General features: G+C 33.9%; 1 protein-coding gene across 1 annotated transcript in view; it reads right to left on the reverse strand.

The window, feature by feature from the left end:
- The window catches only part of LOC143252264 (uncharacterized), a 260,355-nt gene that overhangs the window by 207,217 nt on the left and 33,069 nt on the right, over positions 1 to 20,069 (reverse strand). The gene's annotated exons all lie outside the window — the stretch shown is intronic.

Consider the following 20,069-nt stretch of genomic DNA (forward strand, 5'->3'; position numbering starts at 1 on the left):
ATAAAATAAACTTCTTGAATATCCTGTTCATTCAGTCCCAGTGTTTATGGTTTTGACTATTTGATCCAGTTTTTCAAAAGTGACACCCCGTGTAAACGGTTAAGTATTATAAAACTCTACATATATTGATATGTACTGTGTAAATAGAATTTCTTTTAATTTTAGGTTAATTACATTGATCTAAATGTATTTAATCTGTTGACATTTACACACGTAGTATTTCTTACACTGTCAGTGTCATAAGTTATATCATTAAACGAGAACACTGTTGATAACATTCAGTTAATACATATAATATTACCAGTTAATGAACAAAGAAACTTTGATACCGTACTAGCTTCACGAAGGTTTTCCTTTCCAATACTTCCACTGTAATTGGTGTATTGACAAATTTGTCTTGTGAAACATTTTAGTTTCAAATAATATCATGCAAGTATGGTGAACTTGTCATACGTATTGCTGTGTTTAGGCACGGTCAAATGTTATGATTTACTATCCACTTTTAGATTTCTGTAATATTTTATAGATTCCACCCATCAAACTGCCATCAAGGAAATTGCCACCCGTGTGAATGGCCCAACTAGATATTTTACCGGTTTCGATTCTACCCGTACAGAGTTAATTATTTCAACTAATTTTGTTTTTTCATTGAAGTAATACAAGGCTTAGTTTTTGGAAAATTACCTGCCAAGCTTAATTGTTTGGTTTAAAATTTATGATAAATACTACTCAAAAGTTGTTTTTGACGCTCACTACATAAATCTACGATGGACATATTAAGAGGAATGTATGAAAAAACACACACTTTACAGCCGATATGATGTTTATCAAGGGTCATCGGACATTCCAAGTTTTAACCCTTTATTTTTTTGCCCCAATCAGAAACAGTGAAATGTTTTAAACGGTTCTAGTTAGTCTGTTTTCCAATGCGAATTAAGCATGTACCTTTTGTCATTATATATGGTTCGTTTAAATGTTTTGCTTGGAAAATCGCCTGACAAAGACATATCACATGAAGCAGTGATCCTTCTGTTTCTGCTGCGCTTTGTTACCTTAGCCTGTCGTTAGATGGCTACAGAAATGGAGATACGAAAACTTGCACACAGTGAAAAAGAGAAAACAAAGAAGCACTTTTGTTTGAGTAGGTTCATAATAAACTAGACACGTTTTTGTTTTAGTTGTTAAATATATAAGTATTGAAACGTTTTGCATGTCTTCCTTTTAAAACACAATACAATAAACGTCAGCTTGTTTTGCAAATGCCAACGTGTATCATCGTAATTTAAACTGTTTCTTCCGAGGTCCGGCATGGCCAAGCGTGTTATGGCGTGCGACTCGTAATCTGAGGGTCGCGGGTTCGCATCCCGGTCGCGCCAAACATGCTCACCCTTTCAGCCGTGGGGGCGTTACTATGTGACGGTCAATCCCACTATTCGTTGGATAAAAGAGTAGCCCAAGAGTTGGGGATGGGTGGTGATGACTAGCTGCCTTCCCTCTAGTCCTACACTGCTAAATTAGGGACAGCTAGCACAGATAGCCCTCAAATAGCTTTGTGCGAAATTACAAAACAAACAAACAAACAAAAACAAAGTTTATTCTGTTTTAGTATTTATTCTTTATTTGGTATTTGAGTCTATATAAAGTATATAAAGAAATGAACATAAACAAACTCAAAATTAAAGAAGCCTTACTTATACAACAACTTAAACCCAAAATATTTTCTCAACCCAAACGAGCCGTTTTTACATATATATTTTTCTACAAGTGGGTTTTCTCGACATCACTGAAGTGAGGTATTATTATCGGAATGCTTGATTTATGATTTTATAATTTCATTTATTCTTATTTGTTAAAGAAAGGTCATTGATAATCTAACAATCAATAAATATACATCTTGGAAAATGTGAAAATTTTATGTTATGTTTCTCTCATCCAAACGATTACACGTTAAAATTTCGCAACACAAAAGTATTCTGCATAGATAAATTTAATGTTAGGGTAACTGAAGGATTTGTAATTTGTTCAGTATATTTAATATTATGTTACTGTAATACTGCTGAGTAAGCTAAAATTTATAAAATCAGTCCACACTTTATCATTAAATTACCAGTGTCGTGAGTAGCAGTAGAGAGTAATATTTATCACGTGCAAATATTTGTCAGTAGTTTATGAACAAAACAGTCGAAACTTAAAGTAAAAATAATAATATGTCGTAATATAGTTTTACATATATATACATATAAACGAACTACTAGTATAATAATATTAAAGTTCAATGTTATTCAGATTCTGGTTAAAAGGTTCTCCACTTCATACCGAAATTCTGTAGAAGGTTCTCTTCCAGTTATCTTTCGAATGTCTTCTTCCACATGTTCTAATCTCTTTTTAGCTTCATCATACGCAAACTGAATTGCCGCAAGTACTCCAATTTCCGCAACCATTTTAGAAGCACACTGGTCTTCTTTCAAAACCACCACCAGAGCACCAACCGGCTTGCGCGTTTCAATTTATTTTAATATAATATAACTTATATTTACAACATTATATTAAATTTAAACTTTATGCTAATTTGTTAGTGGAAACATTCTAGATATTGTCAAAAGGTTTTTTGGGGTCTCAAAATTTTAATTAATAATACCTCGAATGACTTCTAGTGTCTTAACTTCACTGTCTTTGTTTCGAACGATGTCGACAACTGGGTTTCGTTTACTTAATATCAAGGTAGAATTCCTAGAAATAGCTACGCAAGGGCTATCTGTGCTTTGCAAGCCACAGGTTTATAAATATGATTTTTATGTTCGTAAGAGTACGTAAAAAAAAATAGTTTTACTTGAAGAAACAAGAACAGGAAAACGACAGTACCAATATTATTGTATTACATAAAATACAAAAAAATTGATTATAACTCTTTCTTCACTTTAAATTATTTTATTTTAACAATTTAATTTACATTTTTACTTTTATTTAGATTAATATTAATGTTAATACTAATAAAATGGAAAAATGAGACTCGTTCTTCATACCGCTATGTACAAAATATTGTACTCTAAATCGCTAACTAACTTGCATCAGTCTCACTAACATGTGGCTGAGCAGAGCTTGTTAGTTAGATTGCTCGATTCGCATTCCCGTTATTCTATTTTAGTGACCAGGATTTAGTGTTAACTAGCTCTCTTTTTCCTATTCTATCACTTCTGAATTAATTATGGCTATTGAGGAAAGTCTTCGAATAGTTTCGCGCGAAATTCAACAAGCACTAATATATAACATGTAAAATTGACAGATCACCCCTTGGTGACTTGTTGAAACGTTTGAGAGTTTATGACGATACAAATCAGATTTCAATACTAGCGGTAAGCATGGCACAGATGACCCATTGTATAGCTTTGTGCCTACTAAAATAAACAAAAAAAAAGAGATTAATTGGAAATAATTATTTATTCTACCATTAAGGTACACTTTTCAATGTGATTATAAGTTGTACGAGAAAAGTAAATAAGCAGTTTCAAAATAAAAATTAAAACAACTGTCAAAAGTCTGCAAATAATTTAATGATAATAGTTTGGAACAAGGGGCATGTCACTGGGGCTCACAAACGCTGGAAACACTCAAGCATTTAATGTCTTTGAAATTAACGACATTCGTTGGTGGTGCCACGTCCTTCCACCAGAAAACAGAAAAACTATTAAAGTTTCAACAAAATAATTTACATTACACAGTGTGGGAGAAGAACACACAAACGTTTTATATATATATTTCAGAGAGTACACTAGTCCTCTCTATAGAGGAGTGCAATGAAAACAAATGGCCGTCACTATTGTAATAATATATAAACTCAGACGAAGGTTATACTCCAACAGTCAACTTATGACTAACATGAAGGCAATTTCTTAAATTATATCCAATTCCTACTTTCTTCCATAACGTTTCAACTTAAAATCGTAAGAAATATCTGTTGCAAATGACTGTCAATTAATTAATCATGTGAAACACTATATAAGAACATAATAGTTTGGTTTGAAAGTGGGTAACAAAAAGTACCCCTACCTCAACTAGTTTTTGAGGCTACCTCTTACTACAAAGTTATCCAGAGCATCGTCCAGTGTATACCATGTTTTAAGCAAATGCGTATTGAATGTTTAAAGTTTATACAAAGCTATAGGTGAGGTAATAATGAATACTGTAGTAATATGTTGTATTACAAATAACCTGTGTGAAAATTAGGATTTTTAAATTATTTATCATTGCATCTATCCCAACATTTTCTTGAGTTCATAACCTGAACAAAGAACAGGTACTTCAGCTTACTCATTCACTAAATGTTTGGACCATGTACAACGTGTATCAATTAAGATCGTTGCAGTACCAGTGAGATGACCCATGCCAGTGATGACAAATCTGTTTACAAATAAACGCCTACAATGACTTATCATCAAGAACTAGTCATTCCAGGTGTTATTTTCGTTTAGTGTGAGGTCCAACAAATCCCGCATTTGTTTTATGCAATTAGGATCTGGTTTTGTGGAGGCATTTCCATTTCTTATAGACCTCATGGGCTTTTTTTCTTTGTCAAATAAGAATAACCTTTCTTTGATGTTGAATACTAGTTTTCTTGAAATATGAAATTACACCCAATGAACTTCTCTCCAAAGGGCATAACATGATGGAGTAATATACTGTGGCATATTTACTGTTACAGGACTTCATCAACTGTTGTTATGATATGCACCACCCTACAAAAATTTTACATCCCAAATAACCGGTGAGTTTTCTACATGTTTGACTGTTGGCACAGAATATCCCTTTTGCAAACTTTCATTTACTTTTATGTTAATGTATACATAGTATTTTAAGCCTGGATTCAAAGCACTTATACCATGTTCCAGTGAAAAGGATACGTGTTATTTCAAAAAAGCCAGTTTCTTTGCTACATTATATTTTGAAAGTATGAGCTTTATTGTTCTTACATTTCGCAAAAGATCACGTGGTAGGTATCGTAACTAGGCTGTAAAATGAAATTTATCTCATTAAACGGCAGTCAGAAGGAACAGCATAGAAAATAGATATTTGTTTATATTAGGTAAAATCAAAGAATCCGTCAATGCTTTATAGTTCCTCTTTGGATGAGTTAAAGAATCTCGTACTAGAATGCTACCTCCATCATGCATAACAGAAAGCAAAAAATAACTGTTATTTAATCAACCACCACTTATACTACAAACATAAGAGTATTTCTGGGCGCCAGAGATCTTAACTTTGACTTGTTAGACGAACATATTCTTCTCCAGATACAAGGTTGTACTTGTTGAGAGAAAGGGAAGATGCAATATTAAGTCTCTTCTGGAACAAAGACTCTTTCGGTGCAATGAATCTGTTCAACTGTTTTCAGAGCAAGTTGAATCCATTGTGAAAAGGTCAAATTTACACCAACGGTTTTTTTTAAGTTCTGCATCAAGGCAACTGCTAAACATACGTTTGTATCTCAGTGAACTAAACATCTGATCTGAGGAGCTCGGATTGTCTTCCGAGCCTACTCTTAACATAAGTGGTTCAGATTTCAACGCATCTTTTGATATATATATATATTTAACTGTAGTGTTTGACACTTCACTTTTTGCAGAAATTTGCTAATTTATATAATGGTATTAATCCATGTTTTACTTTATCTGAAACAGATTAATTTAAATTAATTAATCTGAATTAAAATTAAATTAATTTTTTTTAAATTAAAAAGTTAATTTCACAGATTTCAAAGAGATAACTATTGTCAATTCTGACATTCTTAACTTTCGCCTTTTAGAATTTATTCACAACAGACTTATGATATATTAGGTATTAAAGTATACACGCTTTCTTATATTAGCATTATCACTATTTTTAATATTTAACAATAAAGACTAATTTATGCACAGTAATGTAAAGTATCAGATTCCAATATAACATGCTTACCAATTGAAACTATGTTGCATATTTTCTTTCTACGACTAAACGTGTCTTTCGTCCTTATGAAGACTGACCTATTTCAAACGACTACACTATTGGTTTGATTCATATTTATCCAAAGTGTGCACAAACAGCCTTTTGATAGCTAAATTGTTTCTTGAGAAATGTTGACACATAAAATCGTTATTTTCATATGAAATGAAGAATTGCTCCTCCTATTAATGGATTTTATCAAAAAGCTTAAATAAACTTTTATTACTGACTTCAAGTGTAAGTTCTGGAAATAAAAGATGGAACGGAAATCTTGTGGAGAAAACCAACAATATTATGGAAAGAGAAATTAATTACTTTTAATGAGGCAGATTTAACAGGAAATTTTCAAATTCCTTTATGGGCCATCAAACATAAATAACGAAATCAATTACAAACCACGATTGTTGAAATAACATTAATAAACGAGGTTAATTAACAGTAGTGTTGTCGAGTCAGAGTGGATCTAAACGCTGTTCCTCATATTCATAATAAGAAACCAAATTTATCTGGTAACAAAATAAGATAAAAAAAGGAATCGAACACAGAATATGTTACGCAAACATGTCACGATATAAATTCCTGTACATACTTACTGCGATCAAAATGTATAACAATTAATGATACATAAATATTTTAAATAAAACAGCATAATTTAGTCTTGTTCATACCATTTCATCAAACTTTAAGACAGTTTTACCTTCTGAAGAAAGTGATATTTATTACTGTGACAAGTAATAAATTGAAAAGAATGGTTGAAGAGAGATCCGTACTTCATCTAAGTTGTTGGCTAATGCAACCGTCATTAACTGGGCACAGCGAGATGTAGGAATTCGTTTGTCTGTCTCCTTCTGTTTTTTATTAAGTACCTACAAGATACTGGTTGACCATAATGTGTTTTAATCTATCTAGCATTCTTCTTAAAAAGAAATCTGTCCATTTGGGCTTCTTGTTAAGTACGACAATAATACACATAATATTTTAAAAAAACGAATATTTACATAAATATCTAACATATGAAATTACTTAATAAATTCTCGTATTTTTAATTCTTCAAAAGCAAAATTATCATTTAGATACCTTTTTCGGTAACAAAACAAAAAAAACATGGAAAAAAATAAAACTCTTACCTAAATTTTTAACGACTCCCAAAAATAGCACAGTGTATCAATTTTACTAAGTTCTATTATATTCTTTAAGATATACTAGAGGTAATCTAGTCTGGTGAGGAAGCTACTGTTTATGAAACCCATCTTTCTGTGCTTGTAACATTAAGTCAAAAAGTTAAGACAAATAATAATTTTGCTTCTTGTCATACACTTGTAGCAGATACTGTTCCAACTAAATACAACCACCTTACCTCTCCTGGGATCCCTGTGAAAGATCGTTCTGTCAAGTTTGAGAATACTGACTCAAGACAAACTATTGTGACAAACACTCCTTTAGCTTCAAATTCTGTTCTCAAACACTCCAAATATCCATGAATATAATAACAAAACATTTACGTTACGCTAAACTACATCGAGGAAATGAAGCTTCATTAATGCACCACTTAATATATATGTGATAAAACAAGTATAATTTAGTGTAATTTTTAACAAATATTTACGTTCTAATAGGTGTCTGCATGTTTCCTAACAGCAAAGCCACATCGGGCGATCTGTTGAGTTCACCCACTAAAGGGAATCGAACCTCTTATTCCATATATTTGGTTTAATTCTGAGGTGTGGCTGGAAGCTTGTCACACTTCGTCGAACAAAAGTTGTTGTTTATTTTATTGTTAACAAACCACAACATGAGCCACTTCATGCCTTCTTTTCAGCAAGAGGGATCTCATTCCAAACCATAGCCTTCAGGTTGAAGGTGATGTCACTGATTTTCATTGACTGTTATAAACATCTTCTATGAGAAATCCCCTGCTTTGGCTTTTGGTTATTATATTTATCAAGGATCACCGGACGTTCCAAGATTCAGCTCCATATTTTTTGCCCCAATCAGAAACAGTAAAATATTTAAAACGGTCACAGTTAGTCTATTTTCCAATGTGAGTTCAGCATGTACCTTTTGTCATTGTATACGGTTCTTTTAAATTTTGCTTGGAAAATCAACTGACAAAGACAAATCACATGAAGTAGTGATCCTTCCGCTTCTGCAGCACATTATTACCTTAGCCTGTCGTTAGGTGGCTACAGAAACTGAGATACAAAATCTTGCACAACAGTGAAAAACAGAAAAAGAGAAGTTCTTTTCTTTTGAGTATGTTCAAAATAACTTAGAAACGTTTTAGTTTTTATTAGTTTTAAATTATTATAAAACACAATACAATAAACGTCAGATTGCTTAGCAAATGCACAACCTGTTTTATCGTAATTTAAACTGTTTTCTTTGAATTTCACGCAAAGCTACTCGAGGGCCATCCATAATTGAGAGTTGTAAGTCTTGAAGGAAGGCAGCTAGTCATCACCACACTTCGCCAACTGTGGAGCTACTCTTTTACTAACGAATAGAGGGATTGACCATTACATAATAACGCCCCTACGGCTGGAGGGCGAGCATGTTTTGGTGTGACGGGAATTCGAACCCGCTACCAGTAGAGCTCTTTAACCACCTGGCCATGCTGTGCCTGTCCGGGTCTGTCACAATGTGAAAGGAAAAAAACATCCTAGTTTCTTTTCACTCTGAGATTTTTGACACCAAGAAGTAACAAAACGGTCTTTCAATTTATGTATAGACCACAGGTGTTAAATCAAGAACCATTTTCCATTTGTTTGTTTTTTCTGATAATAAAATTAAAAATCGACAGCACTGAACTCAGCATGAATTACTTCTTATTAAACGTTCACTTTTTGCAAACTACTAGCGAGAATATTTCCTTTTTTCTTGAACGTGTATGAAAACATAAATTTAGTAGTTTGGAATAGTTTTAATATTACGTTTGATAAGTATAATGGACTGACAATTTTGAAACTTCTCTTGTTTTGTTCTTCAAAAAATATATACTCTGAAGAACAGAATGGGGTTTTACAGATATATTTCTTTGACAAGGAGAGCTTACATAGAGTCCTTTAAGATATTTTGTTGCACGAGAACCACATGAATAATGACCTATTATAGCAATTATTACTCGCTGACAGGTTACTCCAATGGAGCAGAAGGAACAGAAAAATTCCGTTTGTTTTTCTTCTTAGTACCTCTCTTGTTAGATGCCGGGATTCGACTATCTACCCTCTACTCATGCACGTACATGTTTATTCGAGGAGATAGAAACACCACTAACATTGTGAAATGTACAAGTATATATTTTGCAAGCTGTTCAGTTAACACGTGTGACAACTCATCATTTCACAGAATCCAAATTAAATGCGCAATTTAATTTAACGCATGTACTATCTATTTTGTTTGTTTGCTTATTTTTAACCCAGCGCAAAGTTACAAGAGGGCTATCTGCCCTAGCCGTCCCTAATTTAGCAGTATAAAACTAGAGGAAAAGCAGCTAGTCATAACAACCCACCGCTAACTCCTGGGCTACTTCTTTACCAACAAATAGTGAGATTGATCATCATATTATAACGCCACAACGGCTGAAAGGGCAAGATTATTTATTGTGACGAGACTCGAACCTTCGACCCTCAGTTTACGAGGCAAGCGCTTTAACCGTTGCTGTTTTGTGTAACAAATGTAGAATATCCTATGTCTATAATCTTCAGTTGCACGAATATCAACTGAATATAAATAGTTAAAGTGGTCTGTTTCACCGTAACTTAGATACAGACAATTTACGTCAACGTCTACATTCCAGTTTTCTAGATCAGTCTATTTTTTTTACTAAGGAATATACCAGAGGATAATATATTATCATCTTCCTTTGCTAGTTACAAACCTAAAGTCTCGGCACTAAAACAGAAATGTGACAAGGTACTCCAGAGGAAATTTTAATATACTGGTTATCTTAATTTTTAATTAAGTTTCTTTTTTAATGTTTGCTATACCTTATTTTTGCCGGACTTGTAAGAATCATTCGTTTATACCTTTTAAATTAAAATAATTCAGAAAATGCCAATATGTCCACTGCTGCGAATTGGAATACAATTTATCAAACAGTCCGTTTTTCTGATATGCGTAAATGTACAAAATATACAACACTATCTGTTGTTAATCAAATCTACAGTCACAGAATGAGTGGGTGAGAGCACTGGAAAATACACGTCTCAGCCACAGTGAAAGAGTTGATATGCTTATTTCAATGAACATTTTGTAGCCTCTGGTGAACATTAAGAGTTTGTTGCTTTTTGTTGATACAAAAAGAAAATACAAAAAACACCACAGTTTTTAATTAAGCATTTTTGCTGAAATTTTGTATATGAGTATATGGAGTGAATGCTGATTGTACTGAGTGCAAAGTCATCTTCAATTTAAAATTTAGAACACTTTTCTTCACCTGAAAAATGATCATACATCATATACATAATCTTTTAAAAAACTCCAACATAAATATTTGTTTTGTTTGTTTGTTTGGGAATTTCGCGCAAAGCTACTCGAGGACTATCTGTGCTAGCCGTCCCTAATTTAGTAGTGTAAGACTAGAGGGAAGGCAGCTAGTCATCACCACCCACCGCCAACTCTTGGGCTACTTTTTTACCAACGAATAGTGGGATTGACCGTCACATTATAACGCCCCCACGGCTGGGAGGGCGAGCATGTTTAGCGCGACTCGGGCGCGAACCCGCAACCCTCAGGTTACGAAGCGCACGCCTTAACGCGCTAGGCCATGCCAGGCCCCAACATAAATATAAAATGTTCTTTTATCAATATTATACTTTATTATTTTTTCTGTCCTAATACTATACATATTACATCAATTTAACCAACCTCGTATATACCATGAAAAGATCCAAAGTAGTACTTATCTATTTAATTTTGAAACATATTTTCATTAAATTTTCATGAGAAAGAAACACAGAATTGGTTTCATATTTCTGAAATATTGAAATAAAAAGTTTTACATGTAAAATTCTGGTTGTGTTAGATATGAATATAACGTTAACAACTTTTCTTGTTTTATGTGTCTGATACAGCCTCCCATCTCTGTCTGCGTCGGGATTTTGTTGCAGAAAACCTGGGAGAGTTATGGTGCATTTTACCTCTATACCAATTTCTGAGTAATGTCATTTTATTTACTACATGACATTCAGAACTAATAACGAGCACTTCCTCTGATCCTTTTTCAGGCCTGGCATGGCCTAGCGCGTTAAGGCGTGCGCTTCGTAATCTGAAGGTCGCGGGTTCGGTCAATCCCACTTTTCGTTGGTAAAAAAATAGCCCAAGAGTTGGCGGTGGGTGGTGATGACTAGCTGCCTTCCCTTTAGTCTTACACTGCTAAATTAGGGACGGCTAGCACAGATAGCCCTCGAGTAGCTTTGTGCGAAATTCCAAAACAAACAAACAAATCTACAACTAATAAATAGATGAGAATTTCGCAACACAGGTTTAAGAGTATCAGTTACGTACTTTCCAAATATAAATTTAGCTTAAACAAAAGTCGATATTAAAATAAATATGTAATTCTAAATCCGTTACACATTCCCCTGAAATCTAACTATTAACTCATATGACTCAGTTATATTAAAATGACTTTGAATATCTAAATATGTAAGCCATGTAAAAACAAACCACAGTCGATATAAATTCATGTTGAAATGGAATCTATCAGAATTACATTTATAAATTGTTTGGTAATTTGTAGTTATTGTGATACCGTCGAAAACCGATCGATTTTGAGAAAGGTATGCACAGTACTTTCTGACACAAGATATTCATAAGCTCAGGTCTTAAAGATGTGTTCAGATTGAGATTTAGAACTTGCATGATTGAGGGTATCGTCTGTACTTACTGGCATTGGAAAACAAAGAGGTACTTATCAACTTGGGAAAACAAGAGCAGAATCGAATGCAGGGACTTGGTTTGTAATGATGTGATAAAGCTATGATTTTTTAAAAATATAACATATATAATCATCTGTACTTAAACACAAATAATTTTGAGCTATGTGAAACTGGGATATAATGTTCAGAACTTTTCAGATAAACATTGCAGCTTTTTCCATAAAACAAATCTCGTAGATAAACAACCACCATCACATAATTATTATTAAACACACACACAAAAAAAAAACATAATGCATTCAGAGGCATTGTTTATTCCTACCCAACATACCTGGGATTTTCCCGTTACAAGCACAACGGGCGTCTCGTGAACCTCCACTTGAACAAAAGGAACAACAGTGATATAAACCAGAGTGCCTTTTTCCAGGCGGATAAACAATCAGCGAAAACGGACTTCCCTAGGAAGAACAAGGAATATATCTGTACTCACTGTAGCGAATGGGTTTAATGGAAATAATCGGATTTTTTATTTGTATTATCCATGGTTCAGTTTATCAAATGTGTTTGTTCTATTTTATTTTCATATTTTTAAACTAAAATGTATACTTAAGTAAAATATCACGTTTTACTTGTTTACGTATTTGGTTGCTAATACTTGGATTTAACCAGTTATCGTTGTTATTATTACAGCACGTCTATACAGTGTTTGGGATCGGCGATCACGTCCGTATACAAGTTAAATACGTTTTGGGGTGTTTGCATTGAATTAATAACTACTTGAACAAACTCAAGTCATTTTATTGTTAAAATAAATACATATTTCGCATAAGTGGTTATAATTATTAAATTATTACACTGTTTTGAGATCGACTGTGGGATTGTCTGAATAGATGAGAATTCCAACAAATTGATTCACTGTTTTATTGAAATATTCGTATGCATGATTTTTTTTACTTATGTTAATGGCACTATATAATTAAATTTGATATATTTAAAGATCTGGTGCTTAGTAAGAACACGTACACAATGTAGGATAACAATACAGGGACCAAATGACTTTAGCTTTGAAAACACTTTCTTTTACAATATATATTTTCATGTTATAGGATGGGGGTATGGGGTATGATGATTAGGCCAGTGGAGTCACAATCTCCGGATCGATGATTCGAGCTTCCGTCACGGAACATGCCCTGAAAACCATGGGGACTTTAAAATGTTACGTTCAATCCAATTAGTCTTTAGATAAAAAAAAGTAGTCCAAGAAGTAGTGCTGAGTAGTTTTGACTAACTGCTTTCCTTCTTGTCTGGACCCAACATGGTCAGGTAATTAGGGTGTTTAAACTCGTAATAGGAGTGTCGCGGATTCGAATCCCCGTCACACCAAATATGATCGTCCTTACAGTCCTGGGAGCGTTATTATCCTACGGCCAATCCTACTATTCGTTGGTAAAAGAGTAGCTCAAGAGTTGGCGGTGGGTGGTGATGACTAGCTGCCTTCCCTCTAGTCTTACACTGCTAAATTAAGGACGGCTAGCACAGATAGTCCTCGAGTAGCTTTGTGCGAATTTACAAAACAAACAAACAAACTGATCCTTTTTCAAACCCATGTCCACTACGTCAGTATGGTAACGTTAGATGCGAGAACCAAACTATTGCTACGTTTTTCTTAAATAAAGTTCTATAGTTCACAAGCAGTTCTAGTAATACTTTGACGTTTAACTCATAATTTAAGATTAAATCACTTATATAAATTACCCTCATTAGTACAGCGGTAAGTCTACAGATTTACAAGATTAAAATCAGCGGTTCGAATCCTCTTAGTGGGTTCAACAAATATCCAACTGTGGCTTTGCCCATAAAATACACACAATCATTTGAATAAATACAATACAGTATTTTCAAAATAATCGAGTGATATGTTATGTTTGAAATGTGTGGTAATTAAGTGGCTTTTATATATATTTTAACTGGGGAGAGGAACCTAGGGCTTTCAATATCATGTATCCAGTATCTGTTCTGTTCGTACAACATTTTTTTTTTTTCAAATTAAGTTAACGTACTGTGCAAGAGTCTATCGGTTATTGTTGTTGTGTTTCAGTATTTGTGCATGGAGTTGGCTTGTGTGTTTTGTTTTCTTTAATTTCGCACAAAGCCATACGAGGGCTAACAGCTCCAGTCATCGTTAATTGAAAAGTGATTGACTTGAGGGAAGGCACCGACCGAATCAATCATTCTTGGGTTGTTATTTTAGCAACGAATAGTGGGACTGAGAGCACTTTATAACGTCCCACGGCAGAAAGGTACCGCATGTTCGTTGCAACAGAATTTTCAACTCGCATTCTTCAGATTGCGCATCAAGCGCCCCCTAATCACGAAGCCTTGGCAGGCCAAAAAAAATAATTAAATTTTGTCTTTTTGAAAAATTCAACGGCTTCCAGATATTTTCGAAGTATCACTCACAACATACACATGAGAAGCCTTTGTTAACGTTATTTTACTACTTCTATCAACAACGACTGCAAGTAACGATAATATAATCATAATATTTACCAGTAATATAGTATGAACATTAAATATTGTAAAAAGAAAGTTAATTTTTTGCTTTTCTGTATGAATAAACATGATAAAGAAAACGTGAATTAATAGAAACAAGTAATTGATTTTTAAACGTAAGCGTTTGAAGTTAAACATAAAGCTACACAATAATTGCGCTATGTGTGGTCAGATTACCACGGCTATCGGTAAACATAGCGCTGTACCAGTGGGAGAACCAGCTCAAACCTCGTGCACTCTGATTCACAACTAGACCTCGTCCATCAATAGAAAAATGTCGTGCTGTTTCAACGACAATAAAAATAAAAAGCTATTTCTTGTGACTTACACATTTTCTTGGTCACTAAGCTCGATAAAGAAATTATGTAGAACAAAAAAAAACACGAAAAATTTTAACAACTAAATATGATTAATGCTCATTTTGAAGAGAAGTGAAGTAGGGCCCTAAATTGCACTAATTTTAACTCAAGATGGTATATTTTAATAACTGACCCCATTAGTATGTCAGAGGTAAGCTGTTAGGCTTGTAATGCTAAAACTGGCTTTCATCACAGGCGGTAGCCATAATACAGATAAACCATTTCTTAGCTTTATACTTAATAACAACGAGCAAGGAAGCAAATAATCAACCACGATTGATACTCATAACCAGTAGTTGCATGACTTTTAGTTCTTTTTAGTATTTTTGTTTTTTATGCCAGGAAGATTTCGTAACTACTTTTCTAGACGCACATGGTACCGATTACTCCATCATTGAGAACTACGTGCACTTTTTGTCTTATATCGTAATTTGAAAAAAAACAAAATCATGAATTAGAGTAAATAATAAAAATATGAACAAAAGTAGGTGTTAATAAGTTGTTTTTGTTAGAACGTTTATTGTCAAGAAGTGTTTGCTTGTTCTGCATTTCGCGCATAGCTACACGAGGGCTATCTGCACTAGCCGTCCATAATTTAAAAGTGTAAGACTAGAGGAAAGGCACCTAGTCATGACCAAGGAACAGTGGGATTGATCGTAACATTATAATGCCCCCACGGCTGAAAGAACGAGCAAGTTTGTTTGGATGGGGATTCGAAACAGCGACCCTCAGACTATAAGTCAAGCGCCTTAACCATTTGGCTATACGGGGCCGACGAGGAACTGTATTTGTATATTTGAATTTAAGCACACACAATGGGTTATCTGTCCTCTGCTCACTACGGGTATCGAAACTTGGTTTCTAGCGTTGTAAGTTATGACACTCCGTTGCGCCACTGGGCGGGTGTCTTATGAAGTATAATAGAAGTTATTATATGAGTTTAGAGTAAAACTGAATGGAAAGAACAAGATATAAACAATACTAACTTTTAAAACCACCTGGCGAGGAATGCGGGTTCAAATCCCCGTCACACCAAAATGCTCGCCATTACAGCCATGGGAGCATTGTTATGTTACGGTCAATCCCACTATTTGTTGATAAAACAGTAGCCCAAGAGTTGACGATGGGTGGTGATGATTTGCTACCTTCCCTCTAATCTTACACTGCTAAATTAGAGACGGCTAGAGTCAATAGCCCTTGTGTGTCTTTGCCGGAATTTCAAATACAAGCATAATCAAGGTTTAACAATTGTAAAGCCTGAGTCAAGTGAGTTTGTAGACTTCGGTGTCTGAGATTAAAATTCTCTTGTACTATTCTAAAAATTCCGTTACAATAAAGATGCTAATTTGACTGCCAATGTTTTCTGTTAAGCTAGTATTATTATTAAAAGAATGGATTAAGGTGATCTGAAGGTTAAATGCTATAAAACGAATTGATTGTGAAGATTAATGCCAGAATTGAACCTTAAATATGGAAATTGGTTTTAAACATTCCATTTTCTCTCTCACCATTATGCCGCGAGGTAGCCATATGTACTTGAAACGTCATGTATAAATGAAAATGTCTTCACTGCAAATGCTGTAATATTGTTATCAGTTCAGTTACTGATTAGTGTGAGATCGCTTCTTCCTACTTGCATTTTTCTGCCATGTTGTTACATTGTTCCCAGTTTGTTAGTGTCTGCCCTGCTATTACACTGTGATGTATACATAGACCTTAGAACAAAAGATTTGAATGCTGAAAATAAAGTTGAATTTGTAATCTCATCTTTTATAAGTTTTCTTAACTGTAGGCATTACGCATTCTAATATACCCGAAATATCTTTAACTCCAGATCGCTGCACAACTCTGACTGGTAACATTTACTGTTGTTTTTTAACTGCATACATACTGATTATGTATACTGTTATAACCGACATTTTCATAACTCCAGAGGCCCATTATGGCCAGGTGGGTAAGGCACGGCTCGTAATCCCACGGCGGCGGGTTCGAATCACCGTCACACCAAAATTGCTCGCCCTCTCAACCGTGGGGACGTTATAAGGTGACAGTCAATCCCACTATTCATTGGTAAAAACTTAGTCCAAGAGTTGTCGGTGGGTAGTGATGACTTGCTGCCTCTTCTCAAGTCTTACACTGCAAAATAAGAAACGGCAAGCGCAAAACAAACTGAGAAATTGTTATTTAACTGTATACATCAATTGTGAGGCCTCATTTACACTAACGGGTACTGTTTGGGTTCCATTCCTCAAGAACAACTTTGAATTGTTGGAGAAAGGTTCACAGAAGAGTCACTAGGATGATAGGATTGTTTTATAACGGGAAACTGAAATATCTAATCTTGTTTTCTCTGGAGAAAGGAAGGATTTGACCGAACTGTTTAAAATTATTTAGAGTACTGATGACCTAATTCCATCAAACTTTTTTGTGTTTAGCGGTGAAAACAATAAGACAAGGGGTCATAAGTGAAAGTTTAGGCAGCGTAGGCCTCGTTTGCAGTTTTAACAGCATTACTTTTTATACAGGGTTAGTTGCTTTTGGAATGAACTATCTTTTATGGTGGTTGAGGCAGGAAAGATTGGATGAACATATTGGTAATAAGGGATAGCTGTAGTTGAGAACTACAATGCCAATGAGCTCATTTATGTCTATAAAATTTTATGAATTTGTGAATACCAGAAGTTTGCTATTTTGAGAAATGTAAAATTATATCAACCCCAATTAAGCCTTAGCCACTTTCAGTTTATATATACAAAGACATGGAAGGCATTTAAACTTGAAATATTATTTACAACAATGCTTAAAAAAAATTGCTCGAATATGTAAAACACAAAACAACCTTACATAAATCCCAGTCTTTGAAAATTTAGTGTATGTATTGCACTTACATACCTTTTCTGAAGAGTCCAACAACTTTCTGAAAGCATTCCGAGTGTTTGGAAAAGTCTGTAATGTCAAAGGGCACTAGTAGGACGTCATCATCACTCAACGAATCTCGGACTTAAAATGGAAAAATTAATTTAGGTGCATGGAAACCTGGGCTTATCAATTACCTACGACTTTCTTTTAGAAGCATTAATTTCACAGGGCTAGATCGTTGTGTCAAACAGTTGTTCGAAGCTGTTCTATCTTTGTAAGGAATATTCTAAAATTTAACTTTTTTTTACAGTGCAATTACAGATTTAAAACAAAATGTAAGATAGTGAGTGATTAAACACAAAGTATTACCCCCTCTCCACCATGAAAACAATCCAAAAACTTATAAGAAAAGCAATCAGACAGCTTTAAAACAAAATATTCAAAAAATTCGTCACACGAAACAAACTGAATGTACATAAATGCCAGACATTTTGTGATTTTCTCAGTTATATGAACATAACAATTTGATCTTTCATTCTTCTGAATAATTACAAAATATTCTAGACTTAATATCCAAGTATTCTAATACAAAAAAAAACAATCATATTAGAAACAAAACAATTTTAAAATAAGAAAATATGTTATATAAAAAGTATCCAGGCTGTCCGCTACATTTGTTGATAAATAGTACTATAACCGCCAAGAGCTAAAAGTGTTGGTTCTGATGCTATAACTGTCAATAACTTATTCTTAAGAATGTGATTTATTTTTTCATTTTTATAATACTTACCTATACTCTCTGTTTTTACGGCTTTTAACTTGTCTGCATTTGTTCCAGACAAAGCTATTTAGCCAACTCGTAAGCTAATGCTTCTCCAATTCCACTAGAAGCCCCTGTGATCCATGCAACTTTACCACGTAACTCAGCTAATAAAAAGTAATATACATCAATATATCTTCACTTTAACATTTACTAACATTAACTTTGGAGTTTACCTTATTCAAAGTATAAATGAAGAATGAACATATTCCCTGATATGAGCTTGAAGAGCTGTATCTGATAATTTGATCTCACTTTTCGTGTTTTGCGCACTGCTAAAAACTCATAACAACGAAGGAATGGTATATCCAATTATTAAATGTGATGTTTAATCAAACAACCATAATTCATTCTTTTGAAAATAATATCTACACAACAGAAAAGCTAGTGATTATCTAACAGTAAATGTGTTAGCATCTAGTAGGTGAAAATACCGTGTTATATGTACCTTAGCTCAGAAATATGAGCTTTTCACATTCAATAAAATTACAAGTGTTGTATGGACATGTGTGGACTAAGGATTAGTGTGCTGTTATGTATTCCATTGCTGAATAAAAACGTAGGATCATGAATGTGTTAAAAAGTGGCAGTGAAATCTTACTATTCGATTAGACTATCTCAAAACATGACAGTGGACGCCACTATCTAACTGCCTTCCCTCTGGACTATCAGTGTAAAATTATGTGTGACGAGGTTATTGTGCGGGATGACTTATTTCCGTATTTATCACTCATTGTAAAGGATCATTCTCTTGAGGATGTTACTAAGCTTTTGAACAGGAGGTGTCATTAGAGAAAAAGCGGCTCTTCTGGTAAAAGCTACTACATACTTCAAATAATATGCTTTTAGTTACAGTATTTTTTAAATAGTTTACCAACAGTTGTGGATATCCATATTTTTGTTTTTGAAATGATCAGCTAACGTGGGTGAAGGTGCACTTTGGAAAACTGGCGATATTAAAACATATATATATAGTGGTTTGTGGCTCTCTGTCTCGTTCAGTAACTGTCTGCAACAATTCATTAACACAATTTTCTAAATATATTTTAAATTTTTTTTCAGTGTATTCACATTTCTGAGTGGACAGAAACTGTGAAAGTTATTGATATCAAGTCTGTTTTCAATTGTAGAAAAACGTTGGTCAGCGATAGTATTGAACTTTGTGGTAAAAATTAGGACACACAAGACAGATAACACTGAAGTACTCTGAACTTCTATCTGAATAAATAGGATAATGCTGATCTCACAAACACGTGGAATGACCTATCTGCTGAAATCTTAGAGGTAGACAAAAAACTTCCAATTAATCACAACAACTGATGTCTGGTAATGAATCCAATATCGTGCTGGTATAATACGTGTTCTCAAAATGTGATCAAAACACATACAGGATGATCGTTGTTGAGATAGGATTTCCCGATTGACCTTTTTTTAGGTAAGAGTAAAGATGTCGGCATTTATATGATAAGTAAAGCACTTTCTTAGAATATTAGCAAAACTTTATAAGTTAGAAACTTACTGCAAGAACAAAGTGGGTTTTGTGATAACTTTTTTAGCGTTGTCTTAAAACAGTTTAAAATTAATGGTGAAAAATATGCTTGAAGTAAATTTAATCTACGATCC

Source organism: Tachypleus tridentatus, chromosome 6 (assembly GCF_004210375.1).
Source record: "Tachypleus tridentatus isolate NWPU-2018 chromosome 6, ASM421037v1, whole genome shotgun sequence".
Lineage (NCBI taxonomy): Eukaryota > Metazoa > Arthropoda > Merostomata > Xiphosura > Limulidae > Tachypleus > Tachypleus tridentatus.